General features: G+C 47.3%; 1 protein-coding gene and 1 long non-coding RNA gene across 3 annotated transcripts in view; one reads left to right on the top strand and one right to left on the bottom strand.

Annotated features, from left to right (window-relative positions):
* Window positions 1–1,368, bottom strand: part of LOC146862576 (uncharacterized) — a 276,686-nt gene extending 275,318 nt beyond the window's left edge. The window contains exon 1 of the long non-coding RNA XR_014978153.1: window positions 1,255–1,368. This is a non-coding gene — a long non-coding RNA (uncharacterized LOC146862576). The remainder of the gene's footprint in view (window positions 1–1,254) is intronic.
* The window catches only part of MSMO1 (methylsterol monooxygenase 1), a 116,566-nt gene that overhangs the window by 4,463 nt on the left and 91,375 nt on the right, over window positions 1–20,728 (top strand). Inside the window, exon 1 of one of the 2 annotated variants that reach the window (XM_085641788.1) lies at window positions 1,276–1,447. The exons of the other annotated variant lie outside the window; for it this stretch is intronic. The gene's annotated coding sequence lies outside the window, so the exon portion shown is untranslated. Of the gene's footprint in view, window positions 1–1,275; window positions 1,448–20,728 lie in introns of those variants that run through there. 2 annotated transcript variants of the gene reach the window in all.

The following is a 20,728-nucleotide window of genomic DNA, read 5'->3' on the forward strand; positions in this document are numbered from 1 at the left end:
TGCCTTCCATCCACAATCAGATGGCCAAACTGAAAAAGTTAATCAGTATTTGGAACAAATTCTACGCTGTTTAACCTCCACGTTAACTTCCCAATGGGATCAGGCACTTCCCTTAGCGGAATTCGTATACAACAACAGCATTCATGCAGCCTTGGGATGTTCGCCGTTTTATTTCCTTACCGGTTTCCATCCACGTTCAATTCCAATACTACCTCCATTAGATACTAATCCCATGCCTTCCGTTTCAGAAAGATTAAAGCAGCTACAAAATATCCATGAAAAGGCACGAAATAGTCTGGCAAAACATACGATTTCTGCAAAATTACAAGCTGATAAACACAGATCTCCCGAACCCACATATAAAACAGGTGATTTAGTTTGGCTATCCACCCGAAATATCCGTTTGGACGGCCCTAAAAAATGACTACCACGATACATTGGCCCATTCCCTATTAAACAAGTCTTGAATTCAGTTTCTATTCAATTGCAATTACCAGATGAGTACACTATACACCCTGTCGTCCATGTGTCCCTAGTAAAACCATATCATCCACTAACTCGTAAGGACATTCCCCCCCCCCCTCCAGTTATAGTGAATGATCATCCTGAATACAAAATACAACGTATCCTAGATGCAAAGAGAATACAAGGCAAATTGTATTGTTTACTTGATTGGAAAGGTTACGATGCCTCTGATAGATCCTGGGAACCTGCCTCTAATTTGAATGCCCCCTAGTTTGTTCGCCGTTTTCATGCCCTCCATCATGACAAACCCCGTCCAGTAAGACAACCTTTGGGGGGAGAACTGTTATGGGTATGATTGCAATTCCTTATGCCCGCCCACCCCAGTAGTAAGTGCCATGATATTGGTAGTTCTGAGTATCGCAGAATATTAAATACAATAATAAGAAGCATTGTTAGTACTTTCCCAAGATAGTAACAGCATGTTTTATTTGGTGTATTACAATGTTACACAAATGGTTAAAAAACCCAAAGAGACACGTGCCAAGATCAGAACAAACAGTTATGAGTATGCAAAATCATTAGTAATCTTCCTGCACATGGTATTAGCTCAGAAAACGTGTAAATAATGAGTATGATGATGAATCTGCTCACTGGCAGTCTCTTGCACGTGTGATCTGTCAAACATGAGGACACGAGTATGCTAATGCATACACGTGACGTGCATCAAGAGTATTTAAATTCACTCCAGCATTTTCTCCCTGCTTAGCGTCGTTGCTATTCTGCACTCACCTGTCTTCCCGTTAGCCGGCAAGAGGTCTTTTCCTGGTTCCAGTCTCTGCCCTTGTCAGCTGGATCTGCGTCCCTTGACTCCTCTCCAGTTCCAGAGAATTCCTTCCGGTCTTTGGAGCTCCAGTACAGAGAATCCTAGAAAGAAAGCACAGGAGAAAATAGTGAGAAAAACTGAACAAACTCAAAAACCCAGGTAACCTGAATCATCTTCGTGTAATCGGTGAGTTAAACCGTTTCTTATTGACAAAGAATGTGAGCAAGGCGCCGTCTTGTGGCTGAACACAAGACATCTTTTGGAACAAAAACATTTTGGGCTCATCTAAGAAGTTTGCGGTGCTTGTAAACCATAAAGACTCTAAAACTGGACACAAGAAACTATTGTCATTGGAGCTTAGTTTTGTCATGAAAGAAAGCTCAGAGATTACAGCTCATTATTATTGCCTAATTGTTTTGTGGGTTTTATTTGATGCTTTTACTTATTTAATGTGTATTACAGAGCAAGGCGCCATCTTGTGGCTAAATGCAAGACATCTTTTGGAACAAAAACATTTTGGGCTCATCTAAGAAGTTTGCGGTGCTTGTAAACTGTAGACTCTAAAACTGGACACAGGAAACTAGTGTCATTGGAGCTTAGTTTTGTCATGAAAGAAAACTCAGAGATTGCAGCTCACTATTATTGCCTAATTGTTTTGTGGGTTTTATTTTATGCTTTTATTTATTTAATGTGTATTACAGAGCCAAAGTAATGTGGCCTTTTAAAGAGAAAAGCACAGGCAAAGAGTCGCAAATAAGGAAATGGTGACTACAAAGTGTTACACACAGAGATTCTCCCTCATGTGAATATAATTTGCACATAATTAGTGCACCAAGAACATCGGTCCTTATCAGAAGTTTAAGGCATTCCTATTTGGTAATCCAAGTCCCAAAACCCATCCCAACATTCCTAGAGGAGCCTTCAGAGTTATCGAAGACGTGGTACCTGTGCCAGTCTCGTGTTTTCTCTCTCTCTCTTTCCCCAATCCCCCTTTCCCCCGGGCACTTAGAGACGGCAGTGTGTTATCATAGAATACTGCCTTTCTGTCAGTTCCCAGAGGATTTGGGGAATATACGTCATCAAGGAAGAGCATTCGGAAACACAGGTGAATGGCTTGACGTAACAACTGTCTTGTAAAAAGTACATTGGTCTATTTTATGTGTTTATACTTATACAGCCTTGAGAAAGTCGTGGGATAACCTCTCTGTATGCGACGCAACAGTTTTCGGCTGTTGGAGGCTTTTTGAAGATCTACACATTAAAAGAACCAAAATAAGAGAAAAATGGATTTTGATTATTTTGTATAAATTGTGCTGACTTGATGCACTGTTAAAAGAAAAGCATTATTTACAAGCAACGTGTGCTGGAGAGTGTCATTGCATTTTGTTGGCTTAGGCCTGATTTTGGGGAGGTTGGTGGTTCTCCTCACCTTTAAGCACCATCATCTGAATGTCACATCTTGATATTTTGTTGTGCTATTCTCCTTAGTAGCGCCTTTTACCCTAAACATAATACCATTGTTTGGATTTCCCCTCTGGAGCCCTTGAACTTAATCCCCCAATTTAAAACGCACCACGGGTCGCATTTGCACACTTGTCACATCAGGCCCCGCCCCCTCCTTTCACCACTGTCCAAACGCGCACCGTGGCGCATTTTAAGTTGGGGTATTAAGTCCCCTTGAATCCTGAGGGTCCCTGGGGTCCAACTAGCCCACCAGGTACCTCCAGTAAGCACCACAGAGCTGCATTGCAGAGAGGTGTAGTAAGGGGCGTGGCCTCGGACCACCTCTCTGCAATGCAGCTCTGTGGCGCTTACTGGAAGTACCTGGTGGGCTAGTTGGCCCCCAGGGACCCTCAGGATTCAAGGGAACCTAATCCCCTAACTTACAATGCACCATGGGGCGCATTTTCACACTTGTCACATCAGGCCCCGCCCCCCTCACCACTGTGGAAACGGGCACATTAACGCATTTTAAGTTGGGCGATTAAGTGCCCTTCAATCCTGAGGGTCCCTGGGGGCACACTAGCCCACCAGGTACCTCCAGTAAGTGCCACAGAGCTGCGTTGCAGAGAGGTGGTTTGAGGCCACACCCCTTTTTACACCTCTCTCAAGGCAGCTCTGTGGTTCTTACTGGGTGTATCTGGTGGGCTAGTTGGCACCCAGGGACCCTCAAGATCCAAGGGGATTTAATCCCCCAAGTTACAATGTGCCAGGGGGCGCGTTTGCACAGTGGTGCAGGGAGGGGGAGGGGCCTGATATAACAAGTGTGCAAACCGCCGCCTGGCGCGTTGTAAATTTGGGGATTACGTCCCGTTCAATCCTGGGTGTGCCTGGGGGCCAAGTAGCCCACCAGGTACCTCCAGTAAGCGCCACAGAGCTGCGTTGCAGAGAGGTGGTCCGAGGCCACGCCCCTTTTTACACCACTCTGCAAGCACGGTTTCTGGTACACTGCTGGTGAGGCGATGAGGTCCTCTTGTGTACTGCGGATGTCAGGACACAAGTGGACTTCATCCTCCGAGCAGCAATACGCAAGAAGCCGCGTTTGCAGCGTGGCCTCGGACCACCTCTCTGCTATACAGCTGTGTGGTGCTTACTGGAGGTACCTGGTGGGCTAGTTGGCCCCCAGGGACCCTCAGGATTCAAGGTGACTTAATCCCCCAACTTAGAACTTGCCAGGAGGGGTGTTTGCAGAGTGGTGGAGAAAGGGCTCATAGCCTGTGTCCAGCTTTTAGCAATCCCACTATCTGGGACATACTTGAGGTATCAGGTTGGCTAGTTTGCCCCTAAGGACCCCCAGCAGCGAAGGGGATTTCAATCCCCATCAAAGAGCGTGCCAGGAAGTGTGTTTGCAATGTGGTGGGGAAAGGGGGTGTGGCCTGCTATGACAACTTAGCTATCCTGCTGTGTGGGACTTACTGGAGGTAATAGGAGGGGTAGTAGAACCCCAAGGTTGTCCTTGGGGGCCAACTACCCCTCTTGTTACCTATAGTAAGTCCCACACAGTAGGATTGCTAAGACGTCTAAGGAGGACATGCCCCCGTTTCTCCACCACTCTGCAAATGGGCCTCCTGGCAGGCAATGGGATGGGGGATGAAGTCCAATTTACTCCTGAGGGACTTTGGGGGCCAAGAAGCCCTCTTGGTACCTCCTCTAAGTCCTATGCAGTGGAATTTCTGAACGCTGGTTGGAGGCCCAGCAACCTTTCTCCTCCACTCTGCAAACGTGACTACTACTTAAAGAAGCATCTTTCTGTACCTCTGACTTAGAGGCAGTTTTAATCCCCCTGCCCTATTATGTACTAAGGCCCTACAGGGGAGGTCATCCCAATCACAGGGGTACCCCAACCCATAGTGTACCTTAGTGTAAGTAGGAGTTTTCACTGTATTCTAAGTGTCTTTCAGAATAGCACTGGCTCCAGGCCTGGTTAGTCAGAGTCTGTTACCACCAGTACCCATCAGCAAAAAGTTGGGGGCACAGGATGACTTTGCAACAAGGCCTCTTTCTGCTCCTCTGTCGGTTCTTTGTGCACATCTCTTGCTTCTTTCTGCACCTTTCTTCATCTTTCTGGATGTCTGTTGCCTCTTTCTACATTTCTCTTGCTTCTTTCTGCGCCTTTCTTCCTCTTTCTGCCCATGTCCAACCTTTGTAGGCATAGTTAGAAATTAGCATTTAAAAAACCTTTGAAATTCACTGAAAAAACCACAGGTTTTAGGGACGTTATAGTTAGAAATTAGCATTTAAAAAACCTTTGAAATTCACCGAAAAAAAAATAGGTTTAAGAGACGTTATATTTAGAAATTAGCATTTAAAAAGATCTTAGAAATTCACTGAAAAACCACAGGTTTCAGGGACATTATAGTTAGTTGGACATTGCACTTGTACAAAACCAGAGAAATTCTGCTGTTATAGTTAGTTCAGCTAACTATAAGTCGCGCCCCCGCAATGCACTGCTGATGACATCACATATTACATCATTCATGACATGGTCAGTGACATCGCTGATGACATCATCCAGCAAGGTGCCGGCTTTTTTTCTCTATATTTTTTAGCAAGGGTGGCTGCGTGGCCCTCCTTCCCTAGACCATTTTGGGCCCCGGGGACCTCATCCCCTGGGGCCTGCCCCCTTTTAAAAAAATCTTTACTAAAAAAAGGGAGGGGAGCCGCATGCCCCCCCCCCCCCCCCCAGGCCGATTTTGGCCCCAGGAACCCCTTTCCCTGAGTCCCAACTATTTTTTTTTTATATAATTGAAAGGGAGGGGGGCTGAGCGGCCTCCCTCTCAGGCCATTTTCAGCCACGGAGACCCCATCCCCCAGGGTCTGCCCCTTTTTTTTTAAACATGGAGGGGGGCTGTTCCGTCTCCCTCCCGGGCTCTTTTCGGCCCCAGGACTCCATCCCTAAGGGCCCGCCCCTTTATCAAATGTTTTTTTTTCTTAAAACAAGGAAGGGGGGCTGTGTGGCTCCCCTCCTGGTCCAATATTGGCCCGGGGCCCTAACCCCCGGGGCCCTACCTGTAGTGTGGGTGCCCAAAACAATTTGTCTGTTTCTTTGCCTGCTTTACAATTGGCAGGGAAACAGAACTGCTACGCTTCCAGCAAGCGAGAGCATTTTCTGCCCTCGCTTGCTGAAAGCGGAGCACTGTTTGCTATGGCTTAGCCATAGTAAACTGCAATGTCCCGGGGGTGGGCACTCCGTGACATTGCTAGAGCCAGCCCTGGGGGCTGGCAGTCCCTAGGGCCACATATGGCTCCAGGAGGAGAGGCCTTGTGGCCCCCCTCCTTTCTTAATTTAGGGCCTGCCCCGGGGGGTGGTGGTCAATAGGGCACGGAGGGGTCCATGAGTCTCCACAAGCCAAATATAAAAAGCCCCGGGGAGGTTGTGGTCTCCAGGGTAGGGAGGGCCTGGCCCACCCAGGGGTTATTTAAAAGCAAGAACCAGAGCCCACACTTAAAAAAAAAAAGTAATGTGCCACAAATACGCGTTTATTGCGATTTTGCTGCATATTGTTTTGTTATTCTTTTATGCCATAGCGGGGTCCTAGTGGGCCCCGAGCCCATGGCTTGGGGTCAGGGTATTCCTACCCTACCCCCTTTTCTTTATTTTCACTTTTTTTTTCTTTGGACTCGGTGAAGCCGAGTCCTAAGATGGCTGCCAACACTTTGTGGTTGAAGTGTTGGCAGCCAATTAGAGCTGTGCATTCCCCTGCATGAGCTCGTCTTTTTTCACGAAATATCTGCGGCCAGAGATATCACCATAATTTTCTTCTTACATTTCTGAACAACTACTAAACAGATTTGCACCAAATAACAAAAGGAACAATCTGCATAACACCACCTACCTTTCTGCGAAATGTGGTGTAATTCCATTCAGTGGTTCGGGCTATAGTCGTGTTGACAGGTTTCTATGGAAATTAAGGTTGCAAATGCACTCTTTTTTTCAACCCCATTTTTCTCAACCCCTGATTCACGAATCCCCCCAAACTTTCCATGTGCAACAAGAATCACAGGAGCACTTTTTGGAGAAAATTTCATGAAGATTCAACAAATGGCGCCAAAGTTATAGGCACAGCAAAAAATGCATTTCTTATTGAAACATGGTCATAACTAGAACTAACTACTGGCGACTTACAGCTGATGTTCCATGGTTTACTTAAAAAGGCTTTTACAGACGTTTTACCATGCATATGCAAGGTCAGGTTTCAGGCACCACGGAAGCATCCAGAAAATCCACCAGAATAAGCATCAAGCAACTGGCATAGATGACCACAACGTGAACCTTCCGGAAGACAGCCCTTATCAAATTAATCCCCTGCACCTGTTCCCTGCTATAAGCAATTAGAATGTGACCTTTGTGTACATTCTAAAGAACCTTCTAGAAGGCAGCCTCATCAAGTTAAGTATCTGCACCTGTTACTTGTTACAAACAATTAGAATGCCCCTTAGCTCAGCCTCTTCGCCTGCCACTTACCCATTTCCTGGCTTCCAGGACTCTGTCTTTCCAGCTCCGTTGATACTATTGCTGCGACCTCAGCTCAAAGAACGTCCTGCATTAGTCTTGCAGCTAGATTGAAAAAAGAACAAGAAGAAAAGGAGAGACACATTAACAGACTTGATTTTACCACACCCTGAGCTGAGTCATAACATTGTGCTGCAAAACAAAGGCAACCAGTGTCTTTGTTCAACTTATACATACTGTTGGTAGGGCTCTGCCAGAGAGGACTTGGGTGAAGCTAACCCCATCCAAATTTGCTTGTGGGTTTGATGCTGAAATCATACTCACTACAGTTACAAACGTTTTGATAAAGGAGCAATCTAAATGAAAATAAAACATCAAAACTAAAGGTTGCTTGAGATTTAAAAAGCTTTTGTGGGGTGACACCTTAAAAGATAGAGTTAATACTAGACTAAGGCCTTATTATTTGTTTGTTTATAGGTACCATATCTGCCGGTACCATTCATCAGACTAGTGTGAATGCCTGCTGCAGTATTGCTGTTGAGAATTCGAGCCACAGCATCTTTGACTCTACATGCTCTCTCCATCTCAACACCCTTCCTTCCTCCTGGGATTTGCCACCGGAGAAGTATCTCCTCCTGTAAACCAAGGGCAAGCCTCGGAGGATTTGGGAAATAGTGTTGCCGCCCTGCTGGAATCATCTGGGATCCAGGTAGGTGGCTTGTGACATCGAACTCAATGAAAACGTGCCCTTATTATTCAAGCCCTAATTATGGACTGAATCACCCTGCTATATAGGCATTCCGTCTAATGTGGGTGAACCTTAACTTACTGGCATAACACTTTTCTAGTTCTATGGGCATTCATAAAAATTAATGGTATGGCCTCATACATCCCCTGGGTGTCATTCTTCATCATTGGCCATTTCGCGTTCGCCAAAGCATTCTCTAATGGCGAGCGAGCCCCTCTTTAAGGGCTGAGGGGGATTTGTTGTAAGGGAAGCAAGGGAAGCGAGTGTCCAATAAAGAGCCCTACCACCTACTATCCATACCTTTCTAGACTTTATTATTTGGTGGAGGAGGGATGATTGAAAAGCAAAATGGGACAGTTGAGGCCCTGTTATGGTTCTCATGTCCATATCAGGTCAGGTCGACATGTTTCAGCCCTTAGCTGGCCCTCTGCGAGGTCCGGGGCTTTCTTCAGGACCAAATTGGACCCTATGTGATCCTGTTATGTTTATCTAATCTCTACACATGCGCACTTTCTTCACGCATACAATACCAGATCACTAATTTTTCTAGTCTGCTCAGTCAAGATTCTCCCATCTTAACATAAATTTCCTAATTATGGGATGTTAACTTTACGTAGGAGTGGAGCGAGAGCCTTATAGTCACACTTTCGTCAAAGGTCACCCTCGCTGAATCACCTACTATGTATTCTCAGACCTCTTCCCGATGGCTTATGACATCAGCACAGCAAAGCAGGAGTCCAGCAGATTGCAGTCCAGCAGAGCAGCAGTGCTTCAGCAGCACAGCAGCCCTTCTTCCTGGCAGAGTATCCACAGGTCTAGAAGTGTACTGAAGTGGTGGTGTTTGAGTTCCAGTATTTATATGCAGTTGTGCCTTTGAAGTGGGGAAGAAGGTTCTAGATGTTTCCCTTGGAAGTTCCCTGGCATCCTGCCTTCCATGTCCTGGCGCAGACTAACTACTGGTGGTATGCAGCCCTTTGCATGGAGGCAGGACACAGCCTATTCAGGTGTAAGTAGGGCTGTGCCCAGCTCATTCCTCCCACCCTGCCGTGGTTGCCGATCCAGACACATTTAAGCTCCCTATTGCATGTGACTGTCTAGGAGTAATACACAAAGCTCAGCTGTCAGTTAAACAGAGTCTATGTGTGCAGGTTAAACTGCCATTTCAACCTGGCAAAATAAACCTCTTGCCAGGCCCAAAGCTTCCTTTTTAATACATATAAGTCACCCCTATGGTAGACCCTGGACAGCCCAGAGGGCATGGTGCAATGTATTAAAACGTAGGACATGTGCTTTCAATTTTTTCATGTTCTGGCAGTGAAAAACTCCTACATTTGTTTTTCACTACTGCAAGACCTCCCATAGGATAACATTGGAGTTGCCTTATTACAATTTGTAAGTGTAATTTCCAAATGGGAAGAGACAACCAGTTCATGTTTGGTGTCTCTGGAATCACACTTTAAATTCCTAACTTATGGTGTAGTCAGATTTTAAAATACAATTCTGAAAACGCCACTTTTAGAAAGTTGGCATTTTCTTGCCTCAGCCATTTACATTTAGTGCCTGTAGCCTGTCTCTGGTCACATGACTGGGTGCAACTGACAGTTTGGATTTTTGTATTCCTCCTAAACAGCCACAGACAATAAGGAACTTAGGTGTGCCTGGATGGGCCATCACTGGCAGGATTGGGAAGCTGGGCGCAAACACACTTACACCTAAATGGGCTGGGTTCTGCCTCCACACAAAGGGCTGCATACTCCCTGTTGTTAGTCTGGAGCCAGGGCAGGGATGGCAGGATGGCTAGGGACTTCAAAGGAAAACCTCTAGAAGCGTCTTCCCCAATTCAAAGACACAACTGGGTATATACACTGGACCGCAGACACAGCCACTTCACTAAACGTCTGGACCTGTGGATACTCTGCAATGAAAAAGGACTGGTGTACTACCGAAAAGACTGCCACTCTGCTGGATTGCTGTTCTGGAGGAAAAGCTGCCCTGTTGTGATAACCTGCAGCCTTCCTCTTGGTGAGAAGGACTGGACCTGTATCTCTTTAACCCAGAAACCGGAGTGAGTCTAAGGGCTAGTTGGCTGGCCTCCTGATCTGAAGCCTTAGGGGCATAACCGTCTTCCAATAACCTTGCCTCTGCACCTGGACTCTGCCATCTGCAAGTCTATCTTGCAAAGTGGTGTCACCACGTTCCTGGACCCTTGGAAGTGGGTTTAAGGTGCTCTACCAGTCTCTCTGGATCCAGCAGAACTGAAGCATCTCCTCTGCTGTGCGGCGCAAACCAGAGCAGAAACGACGCATTGCTGCTGCTGAGTGGATTAGACCCATCGCAAAGACTTGCTTTGCATTGCACCTCTCCGTAACTGCTGCATCGCCCCAACTGCACAATGCATCATCGCCGCAGGCCCTCACATCTCTCTTCTAAGGCAGCCTCGAGGACGATGACGAACTCCGTAACTCTTCAGAACACATCTCCTTGACTGCTTGCCCTATCCCAGATTCTCGATGAAGCAGACTCCTGCAACGCAGCCTCACTGCATCTTGGAACCAAAGGATCACTTTGGCTGTGCGACACATCTCTGACGCGGATCCACGCAATGCTCCTTTAAAGCAGAATTGGAGGTACTTTTTTCGGCAGTACTAACTGGGTCCCTGCAGATGACCTGCGTTCTATCGCAATTGGCTTGAACTTGTGAGTTTGTCCAGGTCCAGAGCGATCAGATAACCGCAAATGGCGCTTTGTGATTTTTGGGGCTATTTTCTCTAAAAACTTTCAATTCAATATCTCCATTTGTACTAATTCGTTTTTTGTCATTTTGGTCTTGTTTCATTTATAAAACAAAATTGTTCTATTTTTCTAATTCTGTTGTGGACTGTAAACCTTTTGTGGTTTATTGTCACTGTGTTACTGTTTGAAGTGTTGCACAAATATTTTACACATTGCCTCTGAGTTAAGCCTGACTGATCTGTGCCAAGCTACCCGAGGGGTGAACACAGGATAATTTAGAGTTTTCTTGTGGCTTCAGCTTGAGTAGAACTGTGGTTGCTGCATAAGAGGGGTTTTACCCCACTGTAAGTATTTCAACAGTTGTGTACCACCTTTACACTCCTTCACATACAATATTAATTACAATTGTCACATATGTGACTGTGAGCTTTGCAGAGAGGCTATAGATTGGATGAGCATTTGGTTGAAACAACTTTGACCCATTGACAAGCACTGTGAGAAACGTTTATAGACTTCAGTCTCAACCCTAGCTTTCTCAGTCGTGCCCGTCATACATACCTGAACTACCTAGACATCTAGAAAGGACTCCATTCACAGTATGCACTACACAAAAATCACACAGTGCATAAAAAAATATAGAAACACACAATCTGGAAGAAGCATCTTAAAGAACGTAAATGAAATAAAAAGTGAAGTGTAAATAGGGACTGCCTCACTGACATGGAATACCATAAGGGAAGGATTTACCATTTGTTCGTGTTCTCTGCAGAAAGGACAATGATTAGAGGAGTGTTTGGATGAGCATGTGGTCTGAACATATTTATTACCCACCAACAGTCACTGTGCAGAGCTCTCCCTTCCATAATCCTCTACACCAGAGCTGTTAATCGTGCTCCTTTAAGCGCACCCACTCAAACACTGAACTTACCAGACACATATAGGAGACTCAGTACACAGTTCATGCACTGTGCAAGAATGACAAGTTGACTGGAAAAAAGTTGCTCTTAGAGGCTGTTCCTCAATCTTTGTGCCTCTCACAAGACACTGTGATGTTGATTCCAGACGTGCCAGGCACATACATTTTAACAAGCCATTCATTGTTGTTGTGTTGTGGGTCCGAGGCGCACATGCTACTAAATAATGCACACAGTCACTGGGTGGTAGTTGCTTAACTGGCCACGAGCACGTGCACCCGGGCCCTTTTATTAACAGGCTCACGTCACTCCAGATGCCTGTGATGGACGGGTGTGGGGTGCATGTGTGCCCACTCCCCAAGGGAGTGGTTAACAAACTCTGTGTCTGCTGAGACACTAGAACGTGTCCAGCAGGACACAACATTCCTACCAAATTTTAATGAAAACAAAGCAATCACTAGTCCAACCTGTAGGGGTAAAAAGCAATTGACTATACACCACAGGGTCCATCAGCTTCTCATGTAAGGCAGCAGGAAGACAGCAGACAGGGACCGGTGACTCTGAATGCAGCAGGACGATCTTGGCGGGCACTCATAATTTAACCTGAGTGGTTCAGGACACGAACGCTGGCTTGGAGATGTCAGCTGCACTCTCATACCGTGCTAGTGGAACCATGTGTTTTGGTCTGAGGTGGCTGACTTCACTGACATTGAGGATGGTAAGTGGTGGGTACTAACAGTTCATTAAACTGGATGCGTCAAAAGCATGGATGGAGTCCATGGTGAAAGTTCACGAAAGTGTTGCGGGATGGACTGACGCCCCTGTTAGACTACCTTGCTGTATCCGGTAACCTGTTGGTGGGGCAATATCAAGTCCAATTCTCCCGCCTGGGGAGGCCCTTTGTCGGGTTTGCCACAGGACTGCTTGTGAGCTGTGCTGGGGCTGCGTGTGTGCCGACTGGGGGCAGCTGCAAGACCACCAAGGAGCCAGTACCCAGTCGCTCGCACAAACCTCAGGGGTGGATGAGTCTTGGTCAGGATATGCTCTCACTGCCTCAGTTCAGGTGTGAGACAGGTTAGCAGGTGATCTTCTTGTCAGCTGGTTAAGCAACAGTGTAGGACTCCAGTCTATTGGTACTCGAGATGGAAGTCTTTGACACATTTGACGAGGACTGGCGTGATGGCATTGCTAGTCGGTGGTGAATCAGGACAACAGTTGGTGATGGCTTGCCTTGATGGTTGCTGGCCTTCAGTCTTGAGTCGTTCACCTGAGGTAGGGGGTGGCCAGGCGCCTCCATTTTCTTTGGGGAGGCAGTAACACCCGTGCACTTGGACTTCTTGGGCTACAGACGTTGGTGACAGTGGAGTGATGAACACGCTGAGAAACGTGAGGCATGAGACTCTGTTTGCGCAGGCTTGAAGCTTACTCCTGGTCTCCCGCTGGGCGGTCCCCAGTTCATTCTCTGGTTGTCACCCCTTCCACTGGCTGTTGGTGTGTCGTGATGCGCTCCTTTAGCAGCTCGGGTTCTCTTCAGCGTCCAGCCCGGCCACTCACGACTTCCCCTCCGGAACTTGGTCGGTTGTCTTATTCGTAGGGTAGACCATCCAGTCACACTTCCACCTTTCCTGCTGAGTGCGGTGACATGCACGTGGCAATAATGATGTAGTTGCCATTGGGCCAGGACGACAGATGGTGACGATCTTCTCGGAGAGGAGGTTTCTGGAGGGACGTCGCAGCTACATGTCTCTGCCTTGCTGCAGCTGTTCTTTTACCTCTGGCATCTGCGGTCCGACTTCGACTGCCGACACTTGGGGATGGACGGTCCCACTGGGAAGCGTTGGGGAGAGACGAAGTTCGTGCTTGCTGCGGCTTACGTTTGGATCTCCCAGAGGCCTGTCTCCAGAGATGTTGTTCCGCCTTGGTGGCTGTCTGGTGTCTCTGGGTGTGCTCTTGGCTTGTGGTGCTATGAGACCTCGTGCTTCTCCTCTTGTTTTCCTTAGCACACCTGTGTTTGTCCAGCTCTTCATGGTGACAGGATTGTCACTCTTTTTGTCGACTCTTCTTCCTGGTGCAGTCGCATGCACCTTCTCCAATCAGGCCAACTGGGCCTATCAACTTTAGCGGTCTTTGAACCATGCGGGTGGGACGTCCAGTTGCCATTCTCTCTTCTTCTTCCTGGGTGCTGAGTGACGCACAGTCACTTGACTTCTGTGTTTCTTCTCCAGGGAGCCTCCCGGTGCCAGGGTGGCAGTTACTTTCTTTGCTCAAGGGCGTCATGCTTGTGCCTCGAGGCTGCGCAGTCATGGCATTCAATTCTGCCTCCTTTCAGCCATGCTTGGTCACTTTGCGTGACGTGCTGCTTGCTTCAGGTGCGAAGTGGCATCCAGCCATGTGGTGCGTGTCTTTGAAGGAACATGGGGTGGTGGCAGATTAGTACATGGAGTGTGAGACTCTTTTCTTGCCTGTCTTGGGTCGCCAGTGACTCCGTCTTGAGGCAGTGTGGGGGAGGACACTTCTCTTCTTCCATGATGTGGCGTCGTGCCACATTCTCTTGTCCATGTTACAGTGGTGGCAGCTTGACACTTATGGACGTGCAGTAATGGGCAGATGTATGTCGTAGTCTTACGGCAGTGTTGGGGCACTCCCCTGCTTATCTCTGGCCCACTGTGGGGTTTCACTGGTGCAGTGGAGATGTAGAGGCTCTCCTCATTGCATTTGGGCCACGCTAGGTCTTTCCGTCCTCTTAGCTCTGTGGAGCTCTGGCGGTGCGCAGTGCCTCTGGCATGCATTGTCTCTTTGAGGGTGCCCATGGCTGGTTCCCTGTAGGCTCGCTCTTCTTTCCATGCTTGGTGCCATTGGTCCCATTTGGTGTGCTGGGCTAAGCTTGGCCACTTGACGGTGTTCTTGGATAGATTAGCTTTGTGCTCTTTGCAGTTCCCTGCTGGGGGTCAGCACTCTCTTGCTGCTTGGGGCTTCGGTGCGGTAGTGTACAGTCTCTTTCCGAGGTGCCTCTCTAGAAATACAGGCAGCGTGTGGTGCTCTCTCACTGGGGTGTACAGTCTGTTGCTGCAGTATGGGAGATGGAGAGCAGTTTTCTACCTGCAGGTACATGTGTCTGCCCAACAGCTTTCTGTTTAATGCAGCAACTGCAAGGCTGTTTGTGTGATGGTACTGAGGGGCATCTCTAATCTTGTCATGGGACCGTTGTGTGAGATAAGGTCACAGGCACTTTCTGCTATGTCACACTGGGCAGCAGGACACCTTTGTGCACCACTGTAGTGTTCATTTGGGGGTCTCTATATTTAAGGCTGTGTGCTGTGTTCAGGTGCGGTAACTTGAATGGCCACTATGTGGCACTGCAGCACTGTTCTTTTCCTGCCCCGGCTGTCTGTCTTAGAACTGCGGGCATGCAGCACTCACATGCAGTGTAGTGGAGAGGCTACCCTCGCTGCCGCCAGCACTCCGACGAGGTAAATGGGGGCCCTGCGGCCATCACGCTGGGCAGCAGGGCAGCTTAACTTTTACACACCAATGGCCCTAATCGCTTACTTGGGCGTTTATTGTCAGCAGCCCTCTGTATGTAGCTGGAGTCGCAGGAGAGTCAACATTATGAACACCACATTTTGAGGGGTGCTATGGCAAGTTGTGGGTTAGCAGCATGTAGGAACTCGTAGCGTTCAGGGCGCTCGGTGCTGGTTGCAGTACCACCTTATTTTCGTACGGTTCACTCTTGTCTAGAGTTGGTCCGTACGGCAGAAGGCAGCCACTCTTGCCTAGGCCTCGCTGGAGGTCTGCCATATTCGTAGTCATGCTGGCAGTAGGGGTAGCTCGGGCTAGGATTCCTGCACTGGGCACAACAGCGCGACGGCCAGCTGGCACGCAGGGTCAGACCCTCTCGTCGCCAATGTTGTGTTGTGGGCCCGAGGCCCACATGCTACTAAATAATGCACACAGTCACTGGGTGGTAGTTGCTTAACTGGCCATGAGCACGTGCACCCGGGCCCTATTATTAACAGGCTCACGTCACTCATGACGCCTGTGATGGATGGGTGTGGGGTGCATGTGTGCCCACTCCCCCAAGTGAGTGGTTAACAAACTCTGTGTCTGCTGAGACACTAGAACGTGTCCAGCAGGACACAACAATTGTAACAAGGACTGGTCCAGAGCAGGTTTCACTTCTGCTCTGAGTCCAGCTCTCTCTGCCTGTGGCAGTGCAGAATGATTAAACCAAATGAGGCATGCTGAAGTCAAAGAACCTTGAGCAATTTTCAGAGGAGCCAAAAATGTGTGAGAATGCATTTTAGTATAGGGTCACGCATCACTGTCGGACCTCGCGAGGCAGCACCTGCAGAATGTCAGCACATTATGTTTCATTTCATAGTGTCTCTGTTGCTTGCATTGTTCTGGTAAACAATGTCTTTTTGTCTGCTCGTTTTCCCCAAAGGAGTGTTAATGCTAGCCCATTAGCAGTGAACTGTGCCTATTTTTATTTGAAAGGCTATGTCTGCCCTCTCACTCACTGAGCTGTTTAACTCACAAGAAAAAAGACAGAAAGTCAGGAATAAAATGGAATTTTACATTTCACCACTGTGTCATTTGAACTAAGATATATCTGCATTCAGCATATTGCATTGTGGGGCTTGTAATTTTGCCTTGACACTTTTTTGTATGGAATCAAAGTTCCAGAATGAAAAGTGATGTTTGGTCAAATGCCTGAACTTGCTGAAGGTGTTACATATGATGCATAACCACCTGTCAGGTATGTTTAAAAATGCTACAAAGTCATCTAGGCCATTTCATAATGTAAGTGCTTGTTTCACACATAAAACTAAAAGTAAACTCTGCTTACATACTTTGTGAGGGTTCACTCTTTCATTCTCATTATGCATTAAAATGAGAATTGGCAATATGAATGGTTTTGCCTTTTGGGTAGAGGAAAGTTTCAAATTGAGCTTTACAACACAACAAAGGTGCAACATGGACAGTAGTAGTACAGCTTTCCCTACTGCAAAAAATAAGAAACGGGGCGGTGGCTTTAGAAGAGGAACAGCACACACTTCTCTCATGGGAAACAGCCTTTACAACAAGGTTTTTGTGTGATACTAATGTTCCAAGCAGCTATGCGTGCAGTTGTAAAGGGATTTTTCAGAGCCTTTGTGTAGGGCTGTTGAAAATCTAACGTCTTGCCAAGAATTGCAAATATTTCCACTTTGCTACTTCTTTTGGAAAATTATTACTTTTCGGACAATTTATGTGGCACATTTCCTCATTAACTGTTAACAAATTGATCTGTCTAAGATAAGCTTTGCAGGAGAGAGGTTGGGCCTGATGTACAATGTTTGCATGATGTGTGAACAGTCTCTTGTTGTGGGATAAGTTGTGCTAAAAGCTACACAACCCGCCCACCGCAAAAACATTATCCAGGAAGCAATCATATTGTATTGTGATAAGCAATGCTTGCTGGCACAGAGGCCTGCATGAGACAGCAGAGCTCCAGAGTAGCATTTGTTATTGTGGTTTGCCTCGGTTGGTGCAGGGGCTTCTCAGCACAGTATGAACAGTTCATGCAGAGGGAGGAATAGCTTCTGCTTAAGTCCACCATGGAAGATCTATCATGTTTTTGTGGGGAGGTAGGGTGAGCGGGGGTAATGGACGATGAGACTCATTTTCATGCAGTATGGCCTCTCACATTCCTGTTTTGTATAGTCGGGTCACACTGCCCTTCCATTTCTGGTGCTTTGCAACAGTTTTAAGGCTTTCTTAGAGCTTCTCGTTGCTTAAATTGGTGTAATCTCTGATATTTATGTTTCCCTTGTCTACATTGCTTGAGTTTGCTCGCTAGAAAGTGTCAGTCATAGTTGTTGAATGTCACTTATTACACTGAAATTATGCAAATGTCACACATAAGCCATCTGAAACCTTGACAGCTATGACTCATATAATCAAAAAGACGCCGTTTATTATTATTTTTTTTAAAACCAGGCCTATTTACTCTGATAACTTTTGAGAAGCAACCTATGAAGGGTGTCTTTATTTAATCCAACATCCTTATAGTGCGGATCTACCTTGCTTCGAGATTACTTTACATTATGTGTACTCTCTTGTACATGATTTTCGGAAGACGAAATGCCTGAGATTAAATTAAAACGTGCTGACAGAATCCTGATATTGAATCTCCGTTAACATCAATTTATCAAAGTGTTACCGCCTGCCTCTCCCAATGCCCATTGAACGACCAAACATCAATCAAGTTGTCAAAACACAGGATGCGTGCACATTCTCCAAGCGTTATCCTCGGCACACCCCATATATAACGAGAGACACGGAAGCAGAGACATTTTTAGGTCGAGCCTAGCGTTGCAGCGCATGCGCTGCTCGCTCTGCAAGGCATATTGTAGTAGGGTTAGTTGTGGAAGTGCCTTGGAAGCCCCGTCCATACTTTTCATTGGCTGGTGGCATTGTCTTTGGTAAATGCTGGCTTTCGAATGATAATGAGGCTTCTTAGTCCCTCCTTGTTACCGCCCTGTCTCCTTTTGTGCCCACCCATCAGGGCTGGATCTTTTTCTTGAGACGTTACATTGTCTCCTTCATTAGTCGGTAGGCACATTTTTATATACATTTTTTTAACTAGAATGTTTAGCGTGGCGCCCGGTTCAGGGACACTGTGCTTTGTTTCATTTTTTTTTTACACTTTATTGGTGAGTGCGATCCACTTTCTGGCTACCTCTAGGTGGGAGAAAAGACCCCCTACCCCCACCCCCCAGTGTCAGACCATTAACAGGCTATTAAAGGTAATAAAGGTATTAAAGGTAATAACGGACCTCTGACTTTGAGCCTGACCGGGCTTTTGAACCAACTACATGTGCAACCTGAGACTTGTAGGCCACACGTGCAGTGGATGGAGTGAAACTAAAAGTCCCACCATGCTTGGTGCCGAAGGCTACAACACCAGACAGGCTTAAAGTCTCCCCACAACACTGGGCCACCTGTTGACATGTATCGTATTTTCATGGAGGAAGGTGACCGGGCCAGGAGAATATGGCTATGCACAGAAATCGATACTGAAGAACTGCAGCCCACGTTCGCTGATAGCACACCAAGCCCCCCTCAATTTTGTTAGATTTTCTGGCTGTGTTTATCATGGAAGACCCACTTTTTGTTTTGGTTACAGATTTGTGATTGCTTGTTAATGTATTTTGCAGATGCCGTTTTAGCCGGGAGTTGTAACCCAAAACTTTTCTTATTGCTTTTGTCCTTTGTAGTGTTTAATGCTGTTGGGATATGCGATCATGGTTCCGTCGGCACCTCCAGAGAGAGGGTGTTGTGAGGGTGTTGCGTTAGATTAGTTGACGAGTTCCCATCTGGAAAGCAGTCGGCCCTTTATTGCAGGCGCTGTGAATTGTACACTGGTTTCTGGATGGATGAAGCGCACTCACTGATGGTTATTTAAAGCACAGTCTCGCCTAATGAAAACACACTATATTCATCCGCTTTTAGGCTGACTCAAAGGCTGGGGTAAAAACAGCAAAAGCTGCCTCGAGAACTTACTCCTTTTAATATTGGGTAAAATCTCCTGTTTTCTGCTTCGTGTGGAGCATCAGCTGTCTGAGAGGTAGTCTTAAAGTCACAGCTGGCAGCTTCACAGCTGTGCGAAAGCCAATTAACATGGTGCCACCGAATCCCTGTGGTCCCACTTTCATTCCAGTCAGAATAGCCAGTGCTTCGAAATGGGAAACAGCACCATTTTATTTTATTTTTTTTTTTTTTTTTTTTTTTTTGAAAAGCTTTATTTCGAAATTCAGGACACAGCTATTCAGCCGACAGCCCGAAGGTTCAGCAGCATTGCAAGTTAGATACAGTAATGCGTCCCTGATACAGTACGAAGAGTAATGCAAAGGTCCAATTTTAAATAAACACAGAAAAAACACACAACAAACCCCAGCAAGGCAGAACATTGAAATCCCATGGCGAAAGCCCCCAGGGGAGGCAGGACCCCACTCATCTACTAAGTATAAGACTGTGTGTGGAGGAAGAAGGGGAACAGCAGAGGCCCAGAACAGGTACCAAAACCAAACTGTGCTGGAAGGTAGGTCAGGGGGAAAGCTGTTCCTCGGGAGGTTCCAGATCCGGGGCAAGACATATTCCCCCCCTGTATTGGTTCCACCGCCCCCAGATGGCATGCCACTTCCGGGGGCGACCTCTAGAGCAGTAGACCGTCTTCTCCCTGAACATGCTCCAATCCATGTTCTCCTTCCACGCGGTCAGTGTAGGGGGACCCGAGGAGCCCCATAATCGCGCGATATCCCTCTTAGCCACCATGTTACCCAGAGTCACCCATTGGGTCTGTGCCTCATCGAGATCAGTGGGCCCCCAAACGTTCAGGAGGCAACACCGCGCCTCCGGCTGTACCACAATGCCCGTCACCTCCCCCATAACTGCATGGACTCTCCTCCAGAACTCCACAATGACCCCACATTCCCAAATGATATGCAGGAAAGTACCCACCATACCACATCCCCTTCTGCACAGGCCATCCTCCGAGAATCCCATGTGGACCAGCCTTGGCCCCGTAACATACACCCGGTGCAGTATTTTAAGCTGCACCAGCCTCAGACGCGACGGGATCGCAACCTCCTTAGGCGAAGAAACCGCTGACTGCCAGTCCTCATTATCCAACTCGAGTCCATCCCTGGTCCACTGTTCTCTCAGCCCCAATAGCAAGTCTGCCCGGACGTTTATCAACTTCTTATATATGAGCGAAATCGTGCTCTCGGGCATATGACCATCAAGGACTCGGTCCTCAAGGGGAGAGGACTCCGGCACCTTCTCACCCTCCACTAGGACTGATCGAAGGGCGTGACGCAGCTGGATATACCTAAAATACTCTGAAGGCCCTAGCTCAAACTCAGTCTGCAACTCCTCGAAAGACTTCACCCTCCCCTTATGCAGCACATCCCCCACCTTGGATATCCCTATCAGATCCCACTTATCAAAGCCCTTCGTATGCCAGAGTCTTCCCAACCTTTCCGATTCAAACAATGGGGTAGCGAGGGTTAGCCTGTCCTTCCAGCCCAGCGAGTCGGTCGCCATCT

This window comes from Triturus cristatus, chromosome 2_2 (assembly GCF_964204655.1).
Source record: "Triturus cristatus chromosome 2_2, aTriCri1.1, whole genome shotgun sequence".
NCBI classification, from domain to species: domain Eukaryota; kingdom Metazoa; phylum Chordata; class Amphibia; order Caudata; family Salamandridae; genus Triturus; species Triturus cristatus.